The sequence below is a fragment of the Papaver somniferum genome, chromosome 4 (genome assembly GCF_003573695.1).
Source record: "Papaver somniferum cultivar HN1 chromosome 4, ASM357369v1, whole genome shotgun sequence".
NCBI classification, from domain to species: Eukaryota; Viridiplantae; Streptophyta; class Magnoliopsida; order Ranunculales; family Papaveraceae; genus Papaver; species Papaver somniferum.
Window position 1 is genome coordinate 58,482,009 of NC_039361.1, and position 26,828 is coordinate 58,508,836.

Genomic DNA, 26,828 nt, shown 5'->3' on the forward strand with positions numbered 1-26,828 from the left:
GTAAGGAAATATCACCTGTTAGCCAGCAGTGGTGATAGCATTAGCATTATTGACTTGTAGAGCTAGGTCCCAAGAAACTGTTGGTTGTCTTTCAGTGGTGGCATCCATATCAGTAGTTTCATCATCCTTATTATCACTTGGACCGATTCTAGTACGCTTACGCCGAGATGATTTTGAACTCCCAGTTTCACTACAGGTCCCAAATCGCTGATGTAATGGTACTCTGTGGGCCTCAATATGTGAAGGTGTAGCTGTCGCTGTGAAGTATGATAATTGCATTCCGTCGGGAGGTGGAGGAGCCACTCTAGTACGCATGGGACGTAGCATATCACGTCGTTGGTGGTGATGTTGACGAAATAGCTGAATTTCTTCATTAGGCTGACACCACTGTTGAGGGATGATTAGAGCCTGACCAAAGTCCCTTAGTTGACTTTCAGCTTCAATCCTATTTTTCTGGCGATCCGAACATAAATTAGGGTCATGATCAATCACCCTACACTTCGAACAGATGTTGCGAGGCTGACCTTCACAGAAAAATCCAATCCAGTGAGACGCTCCTGCTCCAGATGCTGTCATTATTCCTTCCAGATGAGGAGTTGTGAGGGATATTTCAACCAAATCACGAAATTTGGTTCCAAATTTTGGTACTTCAACATCAATGACTTGATCCCCTATTTCTGCAAACAGTCTTATCATTTCTTCAGTCAAAAATTCTGGGAGTAGGCGTTTGAATTCCATTCTAAATATTTGAGAAGAGAAATCCAAATCATGGTAATCCCTTGACGTTGTCCATGCTCGAAGCACCACCAAATTGTTATAAAAGTTCCAAGCAGTTCCGTATAGGATTGAATTCTGATCGTCTTCATTCTCAAACCTGATTGCATATATGTTTGGGTCTAGGCCAATAAGTATGAATCGCCAATTACTTTCTGGTGATTGTAGATGAGTCCAAGCAGCTTTGGCAGCCCTTTCTGCTGCTTTAGGAAGCAATTCACCGTCAGCATAAAGTTTCCCTACTGCTGCAAATTTCCATCTTGCCATACCTCTTGCCAGTGCCTGAGTAGAATGTACAATAACCCTTCTCACAATTGGTTGTTCATCAATAGAGGTAGATTCCATTTGATTAGTGAGATGATGAACACTAGGTTGTTGATGAGCCATTTTTAGTATGTGATCATTCATATTGGGGATATGTGTGTTATTTATATCAGTACTGAAGCTATAATTTAAGGGCAAACAAGAGGTGTCAATACTAGAATAAAATTGGATACAGAAAAGCCAAGTGTTTATGCAATCAGTAACAGAAGATAACCATTGTAATCCAAGTAATTGTGAATTGTGATATATTAGAGTTGATCTGCCTCCATATCTGCATATAATTGGAAAATAACTAGGTCCAATCAGATCATCTTTGATTAAACTCAACTCACTTGATATTTTGAAATCCGCTGTGAAAATTGGACACCACCAACTAAATAGCCACCGAAAAGATGACGCCAACGCCATAACACCAACTTCTAGCTGCAAGTGATTACTCCAAGGGAACTGCCACCATTAAAGAGGAAAGAAAGATAAGGGTTAAAAAGGCTGAAACCAAAATAAAAATGAGCAGTCAAAATCACTGTCAGAAGACAAACTAATAAAGATTTTGAAAATTGTAATAAAAAACAGGATAAAGATGACATGAATTAAAGATTAAAGCAAATCATAGATATGATTGAGATGAGAAGATTGGGGATTTTGACCAAGTCAAAATCGCTTGACAGTCGCTTGACTTTTCGCCAGAGAGTTCTCGATTTCACCCAACTTCGAACGGACGTCGATTGGTTTGGTATTTTCCTACCTCTCCATCTTATAGAATTCTAGTCATTCTTGTATAAAATAACATCTTTACAACTCCACATTTCGAAAATATATCAATTACAAGCTTTCTGTCCAAAGAACATCCTATTTTGTGGCCATGCTCAGGAAACGGTAAAACATATTATTGAGAATTGTTCCACATAGCTTAGATTCTCCGGGTTTTTGAAGTGCATATGCCTTAGGCAACTCTCACATTTCACAAGAGCGGAAATATTCCAAATCCACCCAGAATAATATATATATATATATTTTTTATTTGATCGATTTCTTGTAATATTCCAGCTCTAGTTTTTTTTGTTGTTGATGTTTAAAACATTGGCCTTGGACTAGCCATAAGACCAATTACGAGGTTCGAATCCCTGCCTACGCAGTTGAAGAAGGATCCTAACCATCAGACCATTTTATAGTTGGCTCTCTAGTTTATATTAATTAAATGCATAAGGATGACTAGTAAGAATAAAGATTAAATAGACACTGACTGATTTTTTGTAATGGTCCTAGTAGAATTTAGCTGGTGGGCAAAGATTTTTTTTTTTTTTAAATATGTTTAGCATTTCTATGACTCTCTTAAACACTTTTAAGACATCATTGATCACTAAAATACTTGTGTATGCATATCATGATTAAATTCTTAATTATTTAAATGAACATCAATTTGCTTATTCTTCATAAGACATATATGCCAAAAAGAACTGTCACTGTATATGATTCTGTAACCAGATCATAGTGTATATTCTTCTAAGTAGTTTTCAAGACAATTTCGTACATGCTTACTTGAAACCCTAATTAGAATTTTATATCTAAACTGAGAAAGTGTTTGCTTGATTCTCAAGTTATCTTGGCTTGAATTCTAAGCAACCCTCAGTTTCGAATAATTATAAATAGAGATGCTCTTTCAAATGGGAAGTTCAATCCCTGACAGTTTGTGTCCTAATTGATAACTAGAGTGGTCCTATATGAACATAGGTTTCCTCTGAGAAACATAATTAGGTTTACGACTAAAAGACTTCACTTTGGGGATTTGTGAATCCAGGTGCGACTATGTTTACGTTGATAGTTCGTGTATCATGATCTTTCTTTTCTGTTATTGAGGTTCTCGTAATCTCTTTCATGCAATATAGATAGAAATCGAAAAGTTCTCTTCGTCACAGATTTTGTGATTCCTCAAGATAGATAAATGAAAACTATTCTTAATTGATAAGTTGGAGATTGTTATTGAGAGGTGGCAAAAGATCTAGGCTTTTCATCTACGTGAGTAAAAGTGTTCTGGATTGTGAGGTTTGTTAAATTTGTCTATTGCAAACATATTTCCAACCCTTGACCTTTGATCTAAAGGGAAATCAAATAGGCTTATTTGTTAGAGGCAGATTGGTACCAAAAATCTTCCCTGAGGTTGAAGCAACTCTTAGGCTGTAAAGGGCGTCAGCTAAGGGAATCAATTGCGTAGAGTCTTGAGAGGTTTAATATACGTAAGAAGCACGATTGTAACTGAATCGCTTAGAGAGTGGATTCGGTTTCAACTACATTCCAGTCCGAAATCCGATAGTAGTATCTGTAACGGATTGATACAGTTTGGTATTCAAATCTAGTCGAGGTCCCGGGGCTTTTCTGTAGTTACGGTTTCCTCGTTAAAAAAACTTCTGGTGTCTTGTGTTAATCCCTTTCCGCATCATATTGTTTATCTTTATAATGATTTACATAAGTAGTACGTACTCAATCTTAGTAGATACGTCTATATAATTGTGATCGATTAAGTGACTTGTTTCTTGTAGAATTCATATCTTGAAAGGTAGTTAACAAGTTATTACTTGGCAGAATTCCGATTTAATTATTTGGATAAGACTAGATTGATCTTGGATATTGATTTTTGAGATTGTCCAAGTAATCTTCTTAACAAACAGGTTCACAGACTTCTTAGTGTATATATAATGATTGAGAAGAGATAGAGATACAAAATTTATATACATATTGTCAAGGATTATTACGTTGGTATTCTTGCAGTTGTATTAGGTTTTGTCCATATAAGTTGCCGAACGAAAAAGTTGGTGGTGTACTTAGTATCCTCTCCTTTTTAGAAATCTTCGTCATAGACTTTCACTTAGGTTGAATCAACTCTTAGGTTGTAAAGAAGTCATCTAAGGGAATCAATTGCTTGGAGGGTGAATCCGGTCTCAACTACACTCCAATGCAAAATCTGATAGTAAGCTAGCATTTTTAGTGGTTTAATACAGTTTGGTGTTCAAACATGGACAAGGTCCCGGATTTTTTCTGCATGTGCAATTTTCCTCGTTAACAAAACTTATGGTGTCTTGTGTTTTTCCCTTTTCCCATTATATTGTTTCATCTTTATAATAAGAATAGTATAAGTAGTACATATTCAATCTAGGTGGTTTAAGTCCTTATTAATTGTGATCAATTACGAGACGTGTTCTTGTAGAATTCGTATCTTGAAAGATAGATAACAAGTTTCATGATTGGAAAAATTAAGATCCTCTTGATTTGGATACGACTGTTGATTTTGGATATTGATTTGTGAGATCGTCACAATTAGGTTCATGGAATTTATTGTCTAGACATGTTGATTATGATACATACTGTTCAATGATATTTAATTAAATCTACTTACAATAATATTAGGTTTTGTCCATACAGGTTGCCGAACAAAAAATTGGTGTTGTATTTGGTACTGATGGGATATTTTAATTGGCTAAAAGTATACAGCTAACGATGAGATAGTATATAAAAGACATCGTTCCATAGGACTAGTAAATCGCTACTTACAGTTTATAATTAAAAATAAATAACAAGCCGTTAATTAACACTAATAAAAACAAATAAAGAAGAAAGCAAGATAAATCTAGGATTATCGGAATCCACCAATTAATTTATGTAAATCTCCCAAACAATCTTTAGTAAATATCCAAATTACAACTCAAGATTTCGGGATCCAAACGATACATCTCGGTAGATAAAATTGTTAAAATAAAAATATAACTTTTATTGTAAATCAAAATGGTATAATTTCCTTCGCTTATAAAGTATTAATAGCCGAAAACTATTCTGCACGATTAAAAAACGAAGGAAATATGAAGATAAATTAGTTAAACACTTAATCTCAAAAGAATGTTTTATTAAAGATTACCATAATTTCTTACACAACATAATTGGATTCATCTTCGTCTCCAATGAAGAGGGTTAGTTTTCTATTATTACAAAGAAGAAAACCAAGAAAAAAAAAGTCTAAAACTATTCTAGCTCCTCCGGACCACCCTCTTTTATTTGTTTCCACCACTATATAGAAAGCCTTTTTCCTTGGACATCCTTTTCTCTCATAAATGAAATTTATTTTCTTGACAAATAGATATCACCACCTAAGGAAAGAAGATCATACTAATAAATGTACTCTTCTCCAAACGGTAAGAATCATGATTTTTAATTTATTTCATCTCCTTTGTATGTGATGTCGACATAATTATCCAGCTTCTCCTCTTATACTCAAGATATTCTCATTTGATTTCAGTATATAAATGTTAAGGAGACCGTAGTAGTTTACATGCATACCCTTGGTTACTTGCCTAATTTATTTGGATAAAAATGTTAGTAATAAAAACTACCAAAAATTGTTATGAGATTGTAAATAGAAAATAAAAAAAGAAAGCTAAAAGGAATGAAGGATATATTTGTTTCCTTAATTATACAAATCTCATTAATATTTTAGATTGGGACCATTAAAATCTTTTTTATGAATACAAAACTTTAAGGGTATATTAGAGAGTTTATTAGAAAAATATAATTATAAACAGAAGCTGGACACAATTTTGAAACAGACCAAAATGGAATAGAGGACGGTCTTTCAGAAACAGAGGGAGTATGTAGTATAATTATATTTTGAGACTTGAGTTATATGGTAAAATATAGATCTTCAACTTATTTATGAATAAATAGTTTTCCACACTTTGTACACACGTTGTGCCATGTTCACTACACTCCCATATTCAAATAATTGGTCCAATGCAATAATTATCCATATTTTTCCTTTCGGGCCTAGCCCATTGAATCATACATCATTTAATTTCTTCCTTATCACGGGCAGAATTTCGCATTTTAGTCCATCGAGTTTTATTTCCTAAAATCTGCAAAAATAAACAAACACCATTAGATATGTACAAAATAAATAACTCATGAATGTAAATTAAGATGTAAAAATGACGTGTTTACACACTCACAAAGTACCATATATGTTTCAAATTGCATGCCTCAGTGTTAGTAAAACATAAAAATTACCTATTTTAATAAAATTACCTATTTTCAACTACATTTAGAAAGGTAACCCATCCTTGGATTACTCCCGCCCGACCACGCTGAGTTGAAGAGCTTTCTTCTTACTCTGGAACCAATTGTGCTGAAAAGTCCTCGGTGTTACGAAAGGAAAAACCATTACCTATATTCCATTCGGCGAACACTACATGCCTAATGGGGGTATTACAATACTGCTAGATAACTGCAGCGATGCCCGTTGAAAACCCCACAATGCCAGATAACAATAATGGCTAAGTGGGGACAATATCGATGGAGGGTCGGGTCATTAGAGCTTCTTTACTTTAGCATCAATATCTTTTATCTTAAGTGCATTGTCATTGATCCTACTAACTTGAACTTTGTTGTTATGTCTCGACTAGATTCAACTCTATTTCAAATCATATAACAACACCCAAATGCAAAACTAAAATTCTTCTTAGACAAATTTTCCGAATTTCCTAAGTATACACAATTGTTTGAGGGTGAAAACAGTTTCTTCTAATTTTGGTAATTTCGAGTGTGTGGGTGAGAACCGAGTCTAAACCCTAAAAAATGTACTGCAAGGGAGTACTTTGATTCGAGAGATCAATCTGTACAAATCCGGCCTAAACCAAGAAATGACCGTTCCAGACTTGCTTCGGTCACAAAGTGAAGGAGAATGGTTGGTCTAGGGAGGGAACCGAAGAGAGTTTTGAGACCAGAATAGTTGATTCGGGAAGAGTAGTTGTTTGACGACTTGTATCCGAAAGTGGAAAGCTAACAGATGGGAAAGCTAACAAGTGATTTATAAGTGTTGTATTCTCCTCACCAAAACTTGTCTTTGGTGGAAATAGGTGAATCCTATTTATACAAGTCGCAACGAAACGTACCCTGGTCTCGTAAGAAGTGGAAACAGTTGAGTAAATGGAATAAAGCGGTAACGGGTAACGCCAGGAATTGATGTTTCCATAATGAAAGAAACTTTTCACCATTACTCCTTGTATTTACTAACCGCCTCACTCTTATGAAACTTTCTTGTAACGGGCGTAGTGTACGCCGCACGCTGTAAACCGCCGGACCAATACCCTGATGAGCATCCCCCAGTTTGTGACATGTTTTGATGTCTCGAGTGTTTTCGTGGAAAACGTGTAGCATGTTGTTATTATTTGGCTAGTTAAGATTGAGAGGCTTGCCGGTTCGCTGGTGACCTTCGACGGCCGAGATTTTACATCTTGAGAGGAAGGTTAGCCGTTGATTGTGGTTACCTTCCGTTGGTAGCCAGTGGCGTGGCCACGGTGCTGGCATGGCTTGCGCATGCTTTTGGCGTGGCTAATTAGGGTTTGGTGCCATGACCAAAGAATTGGCATAGCTAAGTGTGTGCCGTGGCCAAAGGTTGCCACAAGTCGTTTGGTTTAGTGGAGAGCTTGTACGGCTGAGATTTGCATCACAGAAGGAAGGATAGTCGTTGATTGTTGCAACCTTCCGTTTGGCAGCCAGCGGCGTAGAGGCATGGCCGGCATGGCTTTGGCGTGGCCAAATTAGGGTTTTGGCACCGTGGCCAAGAGTTTCCACCATAGCCAAGAGATTGCCACAAGTCGTTTGGTGGAAAGTTTGTACAACTGAGATCTGCATCTCAGGAGGAAGGATAGCCGTTGATTGTTGCAACCTTCCGTTTGGCAGCCAGCGGCACGGTTGCATGGCCGGCATGGCTTTGGCGTGAAGTGGAGCCGCTGGCAGTGTGCGGCTTGCAAGGGAGCCGCTGGAAGCTTGCGGCTTGGAAGGGAATCGCTTTCGGCTTGCAAAGGAGCCGCTGGCAGCGTGCGGCTTTGTCTAAATTAGGGTTTGACTCGCCGAAACCCTAATTAGCGCCCTTTACTAGAACCGCTGTAGAATTCCCGTACGGACTTGGATTTTGTCGGTCCGCCCCTCCATTTTGATCGGAAAAGAATTTTCTATCTCCTCCCTCGGGAATAATTAGTTTTTGAGCTCGTTTAGGGGGTGAAAACATCCCGACAGTGAAACTCAGGAAGAATTCAGGAGGGATGGCGGCATGGTCGAAGTTAGGTTTTGGTGGCACAAGCCAAAAAAATTGGCGTTGTGGCCAAGAAGTCTCCACAAGTCTTTTAGTTCGGTGGCGGACTTGGACGGCTGAGATTTGCATCTCAGGAGGAAAGGTAGTCGTTGATTGTTGCAACCTTCCGTTTGGCAGCCAGCGGCATGGAGGTATGACCGACATGGCTTTGGCACGACCAAATTAGGGTTTTGGCATGGACCTTGGAATTTGGCATTGGGCCAGAAGTTTCCACGCGTTAGGTGGCGAACTTGCACGGCTGAGATTTGCATCTCAGAAGGAAGGGTAGCCGTTGATTGTTGCAACCTTCTTTTTGGAAGCCAGCGGCATGGTGGTAGGGCCGGCATGGCTTTGGCATGTTTTAGGCGCGGCCAAAATTAGGGTTTTGGCATAAACCGTGATATTTGGCCTTGGGCCGGAAGTTTCCACGCGTTATGTGGCGAACTTGTACGGTTGAGATTTGCATCTCATAAGGAATGGTAGCCGTTGATTGTTGCAACCCTCCGTTTGGCAGCCAGCGGCATGGTGGTAGGGCCGACATGGCTTTGGCATGTGTAGTGGACATCACTACAATTGGATATACAGATACAGATCAGATTGATAGGGTTAGATATTACTGAGAAAGGATAGAAAGAATTAGAGGATTAGAAGAAAAAATGCCGAATTACAGGAGGGAGAAGACATAGATGGGCAGGGAATTTTAGGAAGAAGGTTAATACATTTCTTAATTGATTGATTACCAGGAATACAATGCCTCTCGGCCTAAATAGCAGAAATGATACTCACAAGTAGAGTGCCGAAACTACCCTCTCACTATTAAGGAATAACAACGACTACCCCTTATCCTAACACTAAGGACATGATAAATACCCACCTCTTCAAATCATCCTTCTCCTCAAGGATGGAAGGTATGAAATGAGAAAATCTACGGGAGGACACATGCAATATAGTTCCTTCTCGTGCAATATATGGAGTAGGGCTGCACAACGGGTAGAGTGGGTAGGATATGGCATATACCCGCCACCCTACCCGTTTACCGGCGGTTAAGAAAATCTTTACCCGCCACCCTACCCGCCAAATAATGGATAGGGTAGGATACAGTTAAAAAACTGGCGGGTAAGGTAGGGTTGGCGGGTAGGAGTAGGGTATGTGCACTTCTAGGTAGGGTGGGTAGGAGATACCCGCCACCCTACCCGTTTACTGGCGGTTAAGAAAATCTTTACCCGCCACCCTACCCGCCAAATAGTGGATAGGATATGATACGGGTAAAAAACTGGCGGGTAGGATAGGATTGACGGGTATGGGTAGGGTATGTGCACCCCTAATATGGAGTGACAAGGCCTAATGTAGTGATCCTCCTCTGGAGGACTGTATGGAGTATAGCCTCTGGCCCAGTACTCCAGCCCACTAGCATCAGGACTCACGGCTTGGTATGTAATAAAAGCACTTCTTGCATTATCAGTATGAGTTATGGTTCCCTCACAACCATGAGTTTCAACTTGAAAATTAAAATTGGTAAAGACTGCATGAGGACCTTTGTACTTAACTTGCATTTGCAGTCGCAAACACACCTTTGTTGTTAGGTCCATTTGAAGGATTTCAGAGACTACAACCTTGAGCTCGTGCATAATAATCCAGAAATCATCATACAATGCAGTTGTTAGTTGTATGTAGTTGGCAGACTCTTCCTTCCCCTGAGTTGTTGTGGCCTCAGATGCGGAGTTTAACAGTTGCACCAAGCCTTGTTGGGTATCTGCAATAAGATACCTCGATGAAGTATTGCACCTCTCATTACTGACAACACCCATATGATTTTTATTAAACCACTCGTACGCTCTGCCACCACCAACAATAATCGATAAACTACCACACCAATAGCAAGAAATTCCATCCTTAATTGAGATTGGCAGTGCATTAACCCAATCTTACACTACTTGTTGATCCATAATGGGTAAAATATTGGAACTGAAGCATTTACCAGCATACGAAACCATATATACTGCAAACCTAGCTCTCGGAGCCAGTCCCCAATAGATTCTAGAGATATAAGATGTAAGATTTGCACGTCTTATAGGGAATCCAACAGTTGTACCTGCTTTGCGAGTTGCCTTTCCATTTTGAACCCTTGGTGATTCATCTTGCTCATTGATTCTACCAGTATCTGCCATTGCGAGCACTTCCTGAATTCTTACGTCCAGTTTGTGTTGTAAAATAATGATTTCTTTGTATTGCACAAGGCCTCCTCCACTGTTAGATGCTCTGAATTCGACATGTCCTCCCTTTATTATCTGGTCATACTGAGAAACAATTCGTTGAGCTCTAACTATTCCCATCTCGTAACTATTTGATCGCATGAGCACTGCTAGCATATCCTCCTGAAACTTAACTCTACAGAATGCAACATCCTACACCTCCAGAAATACAAGAGAAAGAAATAACCTGTTCTTAAACCAGACGTAAACTCTGACATACTCCATCCTTCTTCACCAGCACCACATGAGTCTGAAATGAATATGAATAATTCCCACTGAGTCTTGAACGTGAGTTCCTGCTGATTCAACTCGGCACCCTCAACAACATCTTGTTCAATTTTTCCATGACACCACTGGTGTTGAGATAACAGCTGAAGCACTTGTAGCGGTCCAGAGATTATTACATGACCCACTACTAAGTTCTGGTCGACTCTCTTACTTCTGTCACACAAGAGTAATTTCCTACCACTACTAGCAATGATCTTCTCAAACTTATTTTTAAGAAATGGAACATTCATAAACATCATGCAGGACAAGGGGTAAGAAGAATCTGTCTTCAAACCTGAAGCATGAGTTAAGATTCCTCCACTATCATCACCACCACTACATAAAGCCAGAGCTGACATATTCGCACTGACATGACCATCACTACCTGAACACGAAATGAATATAATAACCTCCAACTGAGTCTTTAATATAATGTCCAACTCAGTCCATTTACCACCATCATGAACCTGCGAAGAATCCATCTCTATGAAACCCTCTCCAGCCTCTACTTGTATCGGAATACTAACATATCTAACACACAGCTGATCAGAGATATTTTGTGCACTACTCAGAATTCCCATTTCACAACCAAGTATTTTGAATAAACCATATTTCAGATGTAACCTTATTGAACACTTATTACCATTGAAACTCCATCTACTGTTAGAATGAATATGAAAACTTACGTCACCAGCGCTTCCAACCACACATTTCTTTGTCACATAAGATCTCGAAACAGTGCCAAGAACATTATTCCACTGTGGCTGCTCTTCAAAGAGCTTGCTGATAACACGCTTGTATCCACTTATTACCCACTCAAACCCATTTGAATACTTAATCAACAAATCCAGATGATACCCAGGTTCAGAATTCATCTTAGAATCAAAATTTGCACTGAAACCACGCTTTTAAAATCAAGCCATTCAGAGTAAGCAAACCAACAATAAGTATACCAAAACTAAAATGAAAACTGTTGTTGTCATAATGAGAATACATCCTGATCATCTCAAACCACTTCCCTGGATCAAATAAGGTTCGAGCCAAATCGAAACTACAACAAAAACATATTCTACTACACAACTGGTTGTCGACAATGAATAAGGCCTTATGAACATTGAGCTATTCATAACACATCTTCATAAGTGAGAATGAGAACATTTTACTAAACCTGCTCACATAATCATCCTTCTCAAATTGAAGAAAAATATTCCTAGCCAATTCTAATAAGGGAAGGAATGGTTTACCTTCTTGGTAGTCTATAAACATTGTAGTCGACTTGTATTTCTGAGTATTGTCAATACCAACAGACCCATCCACATTACCTGATCCATTGATACTAGATAAAATAATTAGTGGTGTAGATCGAAAATTACCTCCAACTGAACTCAAATCACATGAATCAAGTGAAACTGATTTCCATTTGAAAACAATTTCATCCTCCGTCATCTGCGATTCACCCGATTTGTGAGAACGATTTATAGCAGGAAAAGAGCCTAAAACTCCATCTGACGCATCTGGTACTGGTGGATTTGAAGATTGTTGACTGAAATTACTAGCTGAATTTAAATCAACAGGAGCTGCTACAAGCATCCCATCGATTACTTTCACAATCAGCGACACCTTCTTCATCACCGATCCAACTAATTCGAAGCTTTCAAATGAGTTTGATTTCCAGTCATCATCGGTAGATTCACTTACATATACCCTATGCTCCAACAGAAGAAGTTGTTTTGCTTTTGATGTTAAAAATTTCTTCCATCTGGATAAAAACTCCGGAGATGCTTTACTTTTGTAATTACTCAATACTTTTGATATCTCATCCAGAGCTAATACTAGCGTATCAACTCGAATCGGTAGTTCTTCAATTTCAGTTAAGTTTACTAACTTATCAATTTTAACGGATAGTTCTTCAATTTCTGTGAGGGTTACCATATTTGCAGTCGCAGAATCGACTGCTCTGATACAACTTGTAGTGGACATCACTAGAATTCGATATACAGATACAGATTGGATTGATAGGGTTAGATATTACTGAGAAAGGATAGAAGGAATTAGAGGATTAGAACAAGAAATAGACGAATTACAGGAGGGAGAAGACATAGATAGATGAGCAGGGAATTTTAGGAAGAAGGTTAATACAATGCCTCTCGGCCTAAATAGCAGAAATGATACTCACAAGTAGAATGCCGAAACTACCCTCTCACTATTAAGGAATAACAACGACTACCTCTTATCCTAACACTAGGGACATGCCAACATGTTTTAGATGCCCCCAAAATTAGGGTTTTGGAATAAACCGTGACGTTTGGCCTTGGATCGGGAGTTGCCACGTGTTAGGTGGCAAACTTGTACGGTTGAGATTTGCATCTCAGACGGAAGGGTAGCCGTTGATTATTGCAACCCTCCGTTTGGCAGCCAACGACATAGTGGTAGGGCCGGCATGGCTTTGGCATGTTTTAGAGGCGGCCAAAATTAGGGTTTTGGCATAAACCGTGATGTTTGGTCTTGGGCCGGAAGTTTCCACGCGTTACGTGGAGAACTTGTACGGTTGAAATTTGCATCTCAAAATGAAGGGTAGCAGTTGATTGTTGCAACCCTCCGTTTGGCAGCCAGCGACATGGTGGTGGGATCGGCATGGCTTTGGCACAGTGGTGTGATGTAGTTTTGAAAGTGGTAGTAAAGTTCGTTCAACTCGGACTTGATAAGATTGGGTTCTAGACTTAAAATAAAAATAGAAAATATATATACAAAAGGTTTGTCACAATGTCGAGAGAGACTGAGACTCAAGATTCCACCAAATTCCATTCATGTGATTCAAATAATAATTACAATCAATTATAGATCAAATATTAAAAATATGGACTCTTATTCTTTGCCAAAAAGTAGATTTTTGAAAAGCAATGATTGTAAATCAAAAGCATGATGTATCAAAAATACATAGACCAAGCATACACCATCAAACGAAATCACACTCATTCAATAAAAATCATAAATCGATTAAAAATCAATGCAAATAGTCATAAAAGAATTATTAGAATTACCACATGCGTGAAATAGGGCTTCCTCCGTCATCCCAGTGTTTGGGTTTAGCTCCTCATACTAATCAATTGCTCAAAATACATGTTTATAGCCCAAAAGTTGATTAAAAGATGAAATAGTGCTAAAGCAGTGAGTTTAAGACTGCCAGAAAGGGTCACAGAAGAACGATGAATTAAAAGTGCTGCTACGCTGTTGTTTTAAGACCGTCAGCCGCTGGTCGTTGTCACTGTTTAGGAACGACTGTCAGTGAGGGTTTGTTCTTCGTGTTCTTCAGCAGCAGCAGCAGCAGAAAAATATTTTGACCAAACTCTGATTTCTTCTTCTATGGCTCTCCTAAGGTTCCCAAACTTTCGACACCTCTTCTATATGACCCAACCAATCTATTTATATCAAAAAGACCGATTAAATCTCTCTAGAATCTTCCAAAATCTCTTCCTTTCTCTTCACGGCAAAGTTGCAGAAATTTCGTGTTTTAGAGTTTCTACGCGTTTATGAGCTTTCTTTTTTATTCTAAACTCTTCCTTAGATATATATGAATCTTTGGGAAGGTTTATAGCTCTTTAGCCTCTCTAGAATTTCCTAAAACAAGTCACACACGTGACTTTCCATATTTTGCTGTTGAGGTAAAAACCCGTCGATTGAGCCCAAGTTAATCGTTTCCAACACCCATATTAGATTCCTAGACCCATAAGGAGTCTATCCTATGAAAATCAGAGGTTTAGTCGACCTCAAACTCCTCCAAATCACGCACAACAAATCTGCCAGAGATGTTTCGCTTTTCCCGTCAATTTCAAAATTCAAAAGGTGAAGGTGACTTCCCCTAGTAATTAGGTTACCCCTTATCCAGGGTGCTGGGGTCCGCATAACACTTGTCCCTTGAGTGCCTTTAGTAATTTTTCTGGGATGTTTTCAACACTTTTTTGGGGTTCCTCTGGGGTATTTCTGGGTGTCTCTGGCATACTTCTGGGGTGCTTCTGGTACGTTATCTATGGAGGTTCAAATGCCACGTTTTGAGCCAATTTCGCCGCAAAAGCTTATTTCTCCAAAAACACCTACAAAGACATAAAATAACCAAATAACTACAAAATCGAGCACTAACAATATATACAATTGGGACAAATTAGATACATAAACGTGTCTATCAAATACCCCCAAACTTATTATTTGCTAGTCCTCGAGCAAAGATAAAATAGAAAAAATAAAATCCTAACTCGCTGACGCAGGCATCGTCGATTGCATTTAGAGTATGCAATAAGCCTTTAAACCCCTAGGTGGCCCTAGTGGACGAGTTATAGTCTCGGGAGGGCTTACCAGAGGTATACCCACAATACCTTTATACTCCAGACCCTAGCTATCTACGCAGAACCTTGGAAAGCATTAAAGAATCTCCTTGGTTGGCATACTTATTGACTACAGGAGGAAGTACCCTGATGCGAAATTCCAATTGATGTACACGAGTTTGCACTCAAGCATACTAAAATTCATATATAGGTGACAGAGCTCTACTCAGATAGTTGCACTATGGACATCATATTCGGAGTCAAACTAATCACATGGAAAGATTAAGAAGGTGGATATAGAGAAAAACATAGATGATTTTGATGTTTACTAAGTGAACGGCGTTTCCCATATCTGTCTGAAGGCCTCCGCCAAAATGAACCTATCCTAATGGATTGAGGTACTAGTCTGACTAATATCAACACACTGGCATATACAAGGGAACCAGTGGCCGATAACCTAACTCTAGGTCAACACAACTGGCATATACAAGGGTACCAGTGGTCGACTTTATTGAATTTATTCCTTTTGGTCAAATGGTCTGGTCTCAGTATATACATATATATATATATTTTATTTTTTCATGGTATCTCAATTACTCTAATTCACCCTAGCATTGGTAACAACTTGAATCGTGAGCCCCACCAAATCACTTAGAAACATATTTAAAAAGAAAAATAAAAACAGAAGTGAAAAGGACTCAACGAGATATGGCGAAACTACCATGTTATTTCTAACACCTGATCTCTGTGATTTTATGAATAGACTCTTCTAGATGTTGCCATCTAATCAGATTGGTTCCTCAACTCCTACGATCAAAATGCTTCCATCCACTTAGATTAGTTAGTGCAATCCTCAATAGGCATAAATTTCTAAGCTTTGGAGTTTATTTATTCATACTGCAACTAAAAAGTTTCTCCCATACCCCCAAACTTAAATCTAACATTGTCCTCAATGTTCTAAAGATGAAACTAAAAGCATGAACAAGAAGAAACTGTTACCATTTGAAGCAAAAGAGATAAGGAAAGATATTACCGTGTCGCATTAATGTTGGGTTACCTCCCAAGAAGTGCTAAGTTTAACGTCTCCAGCCAGACTAATAGATGATTAGACACCTCATGGAATCATAAACTAATAGCCGAAATTTATGTGGGTCATCAAAACCAAATAGAGCTATCACAAATAAAAGGAATCTGCAACCTGTCAAGAAAATAAGCAAATAAAGCACATCCTTGTCTAGTTTCCTGTTTAATACAACTACATCTAGTTGTGGTTCAGGCTCAGGTTCTATAACTGGGTCCAAATAAAATATTTTCATGGGTTGGAATTCCTCAAAGCTAAGATCCGGTTCAGGTATTAGAGTCTGGAAAAACTCAAGTAAAAACTTAGAAGCACATAATAATAACCTGAATAATTGTGGATCCTTAAAGTCAATCAGTTTTGACTCACATAATCGACCACAATAAGGGTGGTCAATCTTAAGCAAATGTATCAACCCTAATCTCTTAAAGTAATTAGGTTTAGTCTCAAAACTAAATAATTGACACATCTGAAATTTATACGTTCCCACAATTGGTTGAAAAATATTTGGTGGTAAAACAAAGTCGATCTTGGTATCATAGCCTGGTCTAACCTCATCAACCAGAGGATGGGTTTCTAACAACTGAACTTCCTTATGGACATCACTAGGTTCAGGAAAACGTGTATGAAGATAATCTTGCAAAATGGTTGAGGCACATATGTCAAGTCCGAAGTGAGGGACCTTTCTAAGAGTTAATGCACATGGAGAATGATAATCACCCCCAAACTTAGAGTTTTGGGTATCTCTAGATAGACTAGCTACAATTTCCTTAATTTCTAGATCGTTGGAATCCTGAAAATAGTCAATTGCTTCTTATAGGTTATACTCAAGTGACGCATCCTCACTCATATTTAATAGCTGTACGAGTTCATTTTCTTCGTCTAAGACCATTGTTTCTAAATCGCTAGACTCTAAAACGGTATTCTCAGAATAAACTCGTTCCTCTAAACCATTATCGACTTCGTAATCAAAAGGAAATACTACATCATCTAAAGAAGTGGTATCTCTAATCAAATCCTCTTCCTTTTGAATAGGTGAATAATCATTAAAATTATCGGGATCTGAACCAGAAATAACACTATCATCATAAAGTTCATTTGGAGTAACAAATTCATGATCACTATGCCTACATATTTCAAATTCTTCATCAACACTATCCTCGTCATAATCATTATTATAATAGCATGAAAATGGTTGAACCTCATCTAAAGTAGTGTTACCAATCATATCCTCGTCATCTTGATTATGCAAATAACTATCCTCATTTTCAAGGGTACTATTGGAGACACTGTATTGGAAATTAAGATTATTTCGAGCAATTCTTTCGTTCGTCTCAGCTATCACCTTGAAGGATTCCTATATAGAAAGTTCTCTTTCGTCATAAACTAAGTTGTTCATCTCAGCTAACTTACGTGTCGACTCCTCTAATTTCCTGAGGGACTCTTCTAAAGGAGAAATATAAGAATTTTGCTCGTATAACCGGTGCGTGTGTGGATAGTAATTGGGCTCATCAAGGTATGAGCCATAACCTTGAAAAGGCTGATGTTCTCAACCACTATTCACATTATGGTCAAAGTAGTAACGTCCATTTTGAAACTCAGTCGGATATTCGTTGTATTGGCTCTTGTAATACCAGTTCGACATTCTATTGCAGGGGTGTGAGTTGTCACACAAAATAAAACCCACTGACAGGGGATTCGTGGGTGGATAGAGTCTTACCTCCCGTACCAGACGGGCGATGAACCGTTGAAGTCGACTCAGGCCACCGACTCTGATGTCAGTGTACGAACCCGAGGGGCCGAGACAGTATCGTAATTGTCGTCCTTCCCTGCAAACAGTTTATATTTAATCTTAACCCTTCCGTAGGGTTTTAAAAAATAATGTCCAGTCCAAAAATAAAGTCCAAAAAGTGAAAAGAAAAATTACAAAAACAACACCCTATTTACAGTTTCTAAAAATAAAACAAAATAACTATATACAAAATCTTCTTTTTCACTCCTTTCGGATTCCTCTTTGCTTTCCTTCTTTGGCGATGCTTTCCTTTTATAACACCTTTTCTTCCCTTGTAGCTTCGCTCCAAATCTGAAAAGAATCGAAAAATACCAAAACGCGTAAAAAAGAAAAAAAAATAATAAAAATAAAAAGAAACCTAAAACAAATTTAAATACAAGTCTGCGTCGGCGGCGCCAAAAATTGATGTAGTTTTGAAAGTGGTAGTAAAGTTCGTTCAACTCGGACTTGATAAGATTGGGTTCTAGACTTAAAATAAAAATAGAAAATATATATACAAAAGGTTTGTCACAATGTCGAGAGAGACTGAGACTCAGGATTCCACCAAATTCCATTCATGTGATTCAAATAATAATTCCAATCAATTATAGATCAAATATTAAAAATATGGACTCATATTCTTTGCCAAAAAGTAGATTTTTGAAAAGCAATGATTGTAAATCAAAAGCATGATGTATCAAAAATACATAGACCAAGCATACACCATCAAAAGAAATCACACCCATTCAATAAAAATCATAAATCGATTAAAAATCAATGCAAATAGTCATAAAAGAATTATTAGAATTACCACATGCGTGAAATAGGACTTCCTCCGTCATCCCAGTGTTTGGGTTTAGCTCATCATATTAATCAATTGCTCAAAATACATGTTTATAGCCCAAAAGTTGATTAAAAGATGAAATAGTGCTAAAGCAGTGAGTTTAAGACTGCCAGAAAGGGTCACAGAAGAACGATGAATTAAAAGTGCTGCTACGCTGTTTTTTTAAGACCGTCAGCCGCTGGTCGTTGTCATTGTTTAGGAACGACTGTCAGTGAGGGTCTGTTCTTCGTGTTCTTCAGCAGCAGTAGCAGCAGAAAAATATTTTGATCAAACTCTGATTTCTTCTTTTATGGCTCTCCTAAGGTTCCCAAACTTTCGATACCTCTTCTATATGACCCAACCAATCTATTTATATCAAAAAGACCGATTAAATCTCTCCAGAATCTTCCAAAATCTCTTCCTTTCTCTTCACGGCAAAGTTGCAGAAATTTCGTGTTTTAGAGTTTCTACGCGTTTATGAGCTTTCCTTTTGATTCTAAACTCTTCCTTAGATATATATGAATCTTTGGGAAGGTTTATAGATCTTTAGTCTCTCTAGAATTTCCTAAAACAAGTCACACACGTGACTTTCCATATTTTGATGTTGAGGTAAAAACCCGTCGATTGATCCCAAGTTAATCGTTTCCAACACCCATATTAGATTCCTAGACCCATAAGGAGTCTATCCTATGAAAATCAGAGGTTTAATCGACCTCAAACTCCTCCAAATCACGCACAACAAATCTGCCAGAGATGTTTCTCTTTTCCCGCCAATTTCAATATTCAAAAGGTGAAGGTGACCTCCCCCTAGTAATTAGGTTACCCCTTATCCAGGGTGTTGGGGTCCACATAACACTTGTCCCTTGGGTGCCTTTAGTAATTTTTCTGGGATGTTTTCAACACTTTTTCGGGGTTCCCCCGGGGTATTTCTGGGGTGTCTCTGGAATACTTCTGGGGTGCTTCTGGTACGTTATCTACGGAGGTTCAAATGCCACATTTTGAGCCAATTTCACCGCAAAAGCTTATTTCTCCAAAAACACCTACAAAGACATAAAATAACCAAATAAGTACAAAATCGAGCACTAACAATATATACAATTGGGACAAATTAGACACATAAATGTGTCTATCATGGTGCGGCTGGCATGGAGATGTGGCCAGCATGGCATGCCTTTGGCACGGTGGTGCGGCTGGCATGGTTGGCATGCTTTGGCGCGGAGATGTGGTTGGCATGGCATGCCTTTGGCACAGTGGTGCGGCTGGCATGGTTGGCATGCTTTGACGCGGAGATGTGGCTGGCACGGCATGCCTTTGGCACAGTGGTGCGGCTGGCATGGTGGTGATGCTTTGGCGCGGAGATGTAGCTGGCACGGCATTCCTTTGGCACAGTGGTGCGGCTGGCATGGTTGGCATGCTTTGACGCGGAGCTGTGGCTGGCATGGCATACCTTTGGCACAGTGGTGCGGCTGGCATGGTTGGCATGCTTTGGCACGGAGATGTGGCTGGCACATCATTCCTTTGGTATAGTGATGTGGGAATTAGGGTTTGGCATGTCGAAACCCTAATTAGCATTAAAAAAAGGTACCATGGTAAATTTCTCACAGACGTATTGAAGGGCTCAATAAGTGCGCTTAGTGGAGACATTATTACTCAAGTTCTGTTTCTTTTCAGAGTGACGTCACTTTTTGACTAAGGTATTACGATTTTTACCCTAAGCTAAAAACTACTATCAACATTAAGTCCCCTGCTTAGCTCGAAACATGGGAATTGTTGCGAGGTAAGCATAAGATGGTGACAAACAATGACAAAATCGAAACGGCAAGTCATGAAAATATAGTCAGGAAGATACGGCTAACCTTTTTCGGAGGTAAGGAAAACCTGCGACTCTCCTATTGGCAGCTCTGCGGGGATTTGGCTCGAAGTGGAGTCGCTTGCGTTGGTTGGCGCGAAGTGAGCCGCTGGCATAATGCGGCTTGGAATGGGGCCGCTAGCGATGTATTGGCTTGGAATGAGCCGCTGGCGTTGGTCGGCTTGGAACGGAGCCGCTAGCGTTGTATTGGTTTGGAATGAGCCGCTAGCATTGGTCGGCTTGGAACGAAGCCATTAGCATTGGTCGGCTTGGAATGGATCCGTTAGCATTGACTTGGAAGGACGTTGGCATAGAATTCGCGTGCGTGAGATGCTGGCTTGGGCTTGGCATGGCGTGAGCATTGTCTTGGGCTCGGCATGGGCCTGGCATGGGCACTGGTTTGGTGTAGGCGCTGACTTGGCACGGTGCTGGCTTGGTGTGGCATGGATTGTTGGTACTGTGAAGCTTGGTGTGGCGTGGATTGTTGGCACTGTGAAGCTTGGTGTGGCGCGGATAGTTGGCACTGTGAAGTTTGGTGTGGCGCGGATTGTTGGCACTGTGAAGCTTGCCTTTACGGGCCCGATTGCCTCTTTTCATGCGTAGCTCAAATAGGAAATCGTTTCCTTATTCGAATTCCAAAAGTGTCACGCCTATATAAAAAAGGGTTAGATCTCCTTTTTATCTCGTATTTTTATTCTCATGCTCTGGTGTTAGCGGCAGAGCGGAAGCAATAAAGCGGGCAAACATATTCCAGGTATGTACTCCAGCGTTTGTCTTTCAATCTGTTGTAGCTGGCATGAGTGAAGATGATGCTAGCCAATACTAAGGGTTCTTTTTCGGGAGGCAGAGAGAATCTGTGACTCTTGCGTTGGTGTCTTCGCGTAAATTCGGCTCGTGGTGCTGATGGCTAGGCCGCAGAGTGGTAGAGGTGGTTGCTGGCTTCAGTCCTTGGAAGGATGACGACTGGCTTCGGGAAGATGACAACTCGCTTCAGTTTTGTGGGAAGGTGACGAATGGATTAGGGAAGATGAAAACTTGCTTTAGTTCCAAGGGAAGATGACGAATGCCTTCGGGAAGATGACAACTTGCTTTAGTTCCGAGGGAAGATGACGACTTCTTCTGTTTTCTGTTGCTCGTCCGGATCCGCGCCTTCGTATGCAGTGTCTCTCCAGTGGATTCCAAAATTTACCAAACTCCGTCGTATTCTTGGGACGGATGGATGAAATATATGCTCGACAACAATCATGTCAGGGCTAATCTTGGGGATTGTGGTTGCGTTGTCAGTCCATCCACGACTTTAGGTTGTTTAGTGCCTGGACCTTATAATCGCGATGATGATATGCTGTGGATGCTTGTATGGCCGAAATCTTCCGGAGCCACTGGATGAAACAAATGAGTTGGGAGACGTTCCGTTGCCGAGTGCTGCTATCAAGTCTTCAAGGACTTTGTTCCAAAGCGACATCCTTCAGACCGTCTTCCGAATCTTGGACTTTCATATGGAATGGGATGCGGTGAACAGTCCCCAGTTATACTTCTGTTAGATCCTACGGCATGGATAAATATGTGTCTATATCTTTGTGGCGTGCTTTTAGAGTCTTTGGTGCACATGTACGGCTTCATGTTGAGTAATTCCTGCGGCTCGTAAAACCTCGACAGTGATGATGTTGGAATCAGAAATAACCTGGATGAGGGGAGTGAGAGCGTCCCGTGCTGGTAATCCCCATGTATAGCTTACCTTCATTGAATCGCCTTGAACCCACGTCCACGGGATTTGATACAAGCTTATTGTAATCTTCTGGATGTGATACTGGGATGCTCAGAATATCATATGGACGAAATATTCTGGATAGCAGAGAGGTAGAAATGAGAGAGTTACGTTGTTTATCGTGGCTCCCTCTATTTCTTCAAGAAAATATTTCTGTCGCATCTCTGGAGTTATCTCATGAATCTTTGATGGTCTCCGGGATGGACTGAGATGAGCATTCCCCAGTCGCATTTTTCTTTAGCTTCTGAAGTTATTTCCTCTAGGAAGGCTTGGAATCCACTGCGGCCTCGTAAAGTGTTGCAGACGTCTTCTAGACAGAGAGGTGATGATATTCTTAAGCTAAACCCTTGAAGAGTAGATGACCTTGTCGCGGCTACGACCTTTTGGTTGACCGTGTCTTCTGAGATTTGAAAGTGAAGGGATTCCATGTAGATCCTCAGTCCCCAATTGTGGTTTACATGTTTCCATATTTGTAGTGATTGTTGCTATGGTGAAGCTCTGGATGGTATCAACAAACGAGCGGCAACAGTTCGTGGAAGCATACGTGATCAGACGAGACTACATTATCGCGGTAACAAAGTAGGTTGGCTGGGATTGTATGGGCGTCTATCGAAGTAAAGGGATTGGATGGATGCGTAAGCGAGCAAACTGTCCATGACCACGAGTTTTGGCAGGGTGGATCGAATGGTGGCCACGACTACGAAAATTGGCTGGCTGCGATCATGATCCTTGACATAGGGAGTGTGGTGGAACGACCCTTGGCAGGAAGGAGTGGCGGTTACGGAACGATCCTTGTCAAGGAAAGAGGCGTTGAAGCGGGATCGGCCATTGGAGAGGATGTTGAAACTTATGGAGCAAAACGCTGAAGCTTCGGCTTCGGATCCTGGAGCAGCTTATGGAGAGAACGTTGAAGCGGAGCGGGTGCTGGAGCGAACGTTGAAACGGAGCCAGTGTTGGAGGATGTTGAAGCGGAGCATCTGCTGGAGCGAACGTTGAAGCGGCGCCGTTGCTGGAGCGAATGTTGAAGCGGAGCCGCGTCAATCAGCATACTTTCAAACTCGACATCCTTCAAGTAAATAGTGGTTAGGAGTCCCCAGTCCTATGTATCAATCGTGCTTTCCAGGAGAGTTTGGGATTTGGGAACGACTTCTTTGGCTAGAAACAACTGCTTTCCTGATGCAATGTGGTTGAGGGTTGCAAATATGTCTTGACGCTGCGTCTTGGAGAAATATAGAATCTCATATAAATATTTCATCATAGACTGCACGATTTTGTAGGCGAAGTCCCCATAAATCATGCGGCTCCTGACGGTAAGATGGTCTCTGGGAACTCAGGAGGGTTGCGGATTTTCTTTGTCTCGATTTTGGAGAATTCGTTCCTGATCTTCACGTGCGATGAAATTGGATTGCTGATTCCCTCTTACTGGGCGTTCAAGATCAACACGAGCCTTTTCATCTATAAATGCACGTCCTGCTGAAGTGCCTGCGCCGATGTTAAAAGTATTCCTTGTCAGCTCCCTCTTGGGTTTACGTGACTGTTATGGTGGCCGCTCCGTCAGTGTCTTGAGGAAATAGGTATCTCTTTATGAGTTATAGACACGTCTGTCTGAGCCTTACGAGAACCTTTTGTCTTTCCATCAAATCAACAATGGTAAAAGGAGGTCGGCTTCTTCCGGATCCTCCAGTATCTTGCCCTGATAGTGGAGTAGCAGCGGCTCTGGTGACGGTTGGAGCTGTCATACTTAAAGAAACGTTGGAGTGGCGAAAGCGGTCCTGGTTCTGGTGATCGTAGGTGTATCGTGCAGAGATGGCGCGGTTTTGATCACGGAGTGCTGGAGCCATGGCGCTGTTTCGAAAGGTGAGGATGGCGCTGCTTTGGCTGGTTGTGGAGAGGAGAAGATGGCGCTGGAAGGGTGCAAGCTATTAGCGCTCGAAAGGATGCAAGCTGCTGGCGCTGGAAAGATGCAAGTTGTTACCGCTGGAAGGATGCAATCTGTTAGCGCTGGAAGGATGCAAGCTGTTGGCGCTGGAAAGGATGCAAGCTGCTGGCGCTGGCTAGGAGTGGAGGGGACGCGGAGATGGCGCCGACTAGGATGCGAAGATGGTGCCAGCTGGAGCGTGGAGGTGGCGCTGGCGGTCTCTTGGAGATAGCTTGGCCACGGCCTGTTGGCGCCATGGAGCGTTACTAGCGGGCCCGGTTTCCTCTTCCCATGTGTAACCAAAAATAGGAAACCTTCCTCTATTCGAGCTCCAAAAACATCATGCCTAAAAAAGGTGTTACCCATCTTCTTTATCCCGTATCATCAGTTTCATTCCCTCTCTTGGAGATAGTAGCAATATGACGAGCATACTCCAGGTATGTATTCCAGCGTTCCTTCTTTAGCTTGTTCTTCCATCTTGGTGCAAACCCTAGTGTTTGGCATGTCCGCCGTAGTTTTATGGTTTGATTTGAATTTATAGATAACCGTTATCTATGAGGGTTTTGGATTATTCTTTTGGAATGAATTGTCTTAGAATAATGTTGTTTTGGTTATGACTATAAGTAGCATGAGTACCCCAGGAAATTCATGGAATTGTGAATATTGTGCGACAGTAGAAAGCATGAAATGAAACATGGGAACAATATGGCTATCGGTTTTTATCACCCATGTGAAGATTTGAAGTAGTAGGCCATGTATTTTGCCTAAAAAGACTTACTCGGTTTTTTGTATATCCTAACAAAACTGGATCTCCCGGGTGCAAGTCCGAGTTTTGTGGGAAGCGCCGCCGTGATCGCGAGAAGTCCCCAATCACTCCTTGTCGTGTGATAGCTGATAATTTAGCCATCGATTCCTGAGAGGATTTTTTGCTTCTACCATCTTGAGAGCGGCGTTTGAAATATGAAATCAGGAATTGAAAATTGACATTGTAACCGAGAGACTAATCTCCCATTATGGTCTCCAATTGTTTGAGAGTGAAAACAATTTCTGCTGATTTTGGTAATTTCGAGTGTGTGGGTGAGAAACGAGTCTAAACCCTAAACAATGTACTGCAAGGGAGTACTTTGATTCGAGAGATCAATATGTACAAATCCGTCCTAAACCAAGAAATGGCTGTTCCAGACTTGCTTCGGTCACAAATTGAAGGAGAAGGGTTGATCTAGGGAGGGAAGCGAAGAGAGTGTTGAGACCATAATAGTTGATTCAGGAAGAGTAGTTGTTTGACGACTTGTATCAGAAAGTGGAAAGCTAACAGATGGGAAAGCTAACAAGTGATTTCTAAGTGTTGTATTCTCCTCACCAAAACTTGTCTTTGGTGGAAATAGGTGAAGCCTATTTATTCAAGTCGCAACGTAACGTACCCTGGTCTCGTAAGAAGTGGAAACGGTTGAGTAAATGGAAGAAAGCGGTAACTGGTAACACCTGGAATTGATGTTTCCATAATGAAGGAAACGTTTCACCATTACTCCTTGTATTTACTAACCGCCTCACTCTTATGACACTTTCTTGTAACGGGCGTTGTGTAAGCCACACGCTGTAAACCGCCAGACCAATACCCTGATGAACATCCCCCAGTTTGTGACATGTTTTGATGTCTCGAGTGTTTTCGTGGAAAACGTGCAGCATGTTGCTATTTTTTGGCAAGTTAAGATTGAGAGGATTGCCGGTTCGGTGTTGACCTTCGACGACCGAGATTTTGCATCTTGAGAGGAAGGTTAGCTGTTCATTGTGGTTACCTTCCGTTGGTAGCCAGTGGCGTGGCCACGGTGCTGGCATGGCTTGCGCATGCTCTTGGCGTGGCTTGGTGCCGTGACCAAATAATTGGCATAGATAAGTGTGTGCCATACCAAAGAGTTGGAAGCATACCCAAAGGTTGCCACAAGTCGTTTGGTTTAGTGTAGAGCTTGTACGGCTGAGATTTGCATCTCAAAAGGAAGGATAATGGTTAATTGTTGCAACCTTCCGTTTGTCAGCCAGCGGCATGGATGACATGGCTTTAGCGTGGACAAATTAGGGTTTTGGCACCTTGGCCAAGAGTTGCCACCGTAGCCAAGAGGTAGCCACAAGTCGTTTGGTGGAAAGTTTGTATGGATGAGATTTGCATCTCAGAAGGAAGGATAGCCGTTGATTGTTGCAACCCTCCGTTTGGCAGCCAGCGACATGGTGGTAGGGATGGCATGGTTGGCATGCCTTAGCGCGGAAATGTGGCCGACATGTCATGCCTTTGGTATGGTGGTTTGGCTGGCATGGTTGGCATGCTTTGGCGCGGAGATGTGGATGGCACATCATGCCTTTGGCACAGTGGTGCGGCTGGCATGGTTGGCATGCTTTGGAGCGGAGATGTGGCTGGCATGGCATGCCTTTGGAACAGTGGTGCGATCGGCATGGTTGGCATGCTTTGGCGAGGAGATGTGGCTGGTATGGCATGCCTTTGGCACAGTGGTGCGGCTGGCATGGTTGGCATTCTTTAGCGAGGTGATGTGGCTGGCATGGCATGCCTTTGGCACAGTGGTG